This window comes from Geospiza fortis, unplaced genomic scaffold (assembly GCF_000277835.1).
Source record: "Geospiza fortis unplaced genomic scaffold, GeoFor_1.0 scaffold40, whole genome shotgun sequence".
NCBI classification, from domain to species: domain Eukaryota; kingdom Metazoa; phylum Chordata; class Aves; order Passeriformes; family Thraupidae; genus Geospiza; species Geospiza fortis.
In genome coordinates, this window is record NW_005054297.1 from 4,425,545 (window position 1) to 4,427,305 (window position 1,761).

The window sequence follows — 1,761 nt, forward strand, 5'->3', positions numbered from 1 at the left end:
ACACATCATCAGCAGTGGGGAAGAACCACTAATCGCATATACATTTAGAGCAGGGTAACTCAAAACAGTTTCCTCAAGGACTTGAGCACCAAGACAGTCGTGTATAGGTCTCAAAGTAGTCCAGATAATCTTGACAGATACCTTAACCAAAACTCCACCTTTGTCTTGCAACTGCTGTTTCGTAACATGTCCAGGACTTAATTTTCCTAAGAAAGGTTTGAAGAAAGCCAGGGCAGTCTGTGAGCAGCATACAGAGGACAGAGCCCACCTTGCCTTGGGGTCTTGTGGAAGTCTTTATGCCTGCCAGAATCTCTGGGTTTGCTTCAATTTATCTTTTTGGGTTTGCTTGTTTAGAGTGTGAGCAATTCTGGGCAGGGCCTCTGCAAGGCTGCATGAGCAGTCTCAGGTGGGCTCCTCAGCTTTCTGCATCACATGTGATAAGCCACAGCAGCAACAGCCCAGCTCCTGCAGCCTTGGATACCTGTTCCAGCCTTGTCAGCTGCTCAGGCACGGATGTCAGTCTGTTCCCAGCACAGAGGAGGGATTGTACATTTGTGGCCACACAACTCCAGTACAATTATTGACATGGCTGCAAGCAAGGAATTTCCTTTTGGAATCAACCCTGCTTAACACTGACTCTCACCAGTTCCCGTGTCACAGCTCCTTTATGTGAGTGCCCTTTTCTTGCCATTTCTTGTGTTGAATTAATCAGAACTCCCCATCTACCACTATAAGACACACTGCACATTAAATGTTCATTACAAGTTCTGCTAAGACAATATCTTCTCACAGAGGAGAGGTGTTAAACTTCTGACTACTATTTCAAGTGTTTTCTTTCTTCTGTACTCAACCCAAAGCTGATTAATTCTCTCTGTCCTGGTACCAGCTCATGAATTTTAAAGTTCATCCTGCCATTTCCTTATGTTGTTCTATCAGATACTCTGCAAAATACAGGGAATGCAGTCTGAAGTACAGAAGCTCAAGCTGTCAGCAGGATGAAGTGAAAACAGTCTGCTCACAGATACTCTGGGACTCCCTCTCACAATGGAGAGAGTTGACAGGGAATACTCCCAGTGATGAATAATGTTCAAGAGGGTTCCCTTCAGACAACTTACTTTAAACCTCAGATTTTCTGAGATACAGAGATGACCTTGGCTTCCATTGCTGAAGATAAGTCAAATAAAGGCAAGACTTTAATCTGGTTTTACTGTTTTTATCAGCCTACATTTCAACAAATGCCTTGCTACCTTTTATATTTTCTACATCAACCCTGTATCTCTTCAGCAGTCAATTGCCTTTTCTTAGCTTTACATTATCTGTTTAGCCACTGAAGTGAATTATAGCATATTCATTGTGAACAATGCATATAATCTTCATAATTTATTTTGAAAAGACATCAATTGGTTAGAAAAAATATATCTGTATTCACTTCCTGCATTGTACAAAGCCAAGGGCAGCACATACAAGATTTCATTAGCACTGTGTTACAGGGTTATGAGAGATTTTAATGACTGTGGTCATTTATTCATAAAAAAATCTTCAATATCTGATTAATATAGATTCAACAGAAAAAAAGGTGCCTTGCTATGTAATTCAGAAAAGAGTATATCCCATGCCTTTAGTCTATTTATACAGGCATTAGGAAAGGTTTAACATTTAATGAATAATTTACATTTCAAAAGGTAATTAAATAAGTGGTGAGTTTATCCTATATTGTAATATTACAGAGGCTGTTTTGGTAGTCTGCATAGTCTCTTTACA

General features: G+C 40.0%; 1 protein-coding gene across 2 annotated transcripts in view; it reads right to left on the reverse strand.

Annotated features, from left to right (window-relative positions):
- The window catches only part of PPARGC1A (PPARG coactivator 1 alpha), a 369,718-nt gene that overhangs the window by 3,966 nt on the left and 363,991 nt on the right, over nt 1-1,761 (reverse strand). The gene's annotated exons all lie outside the window — the stretch shown is intronic.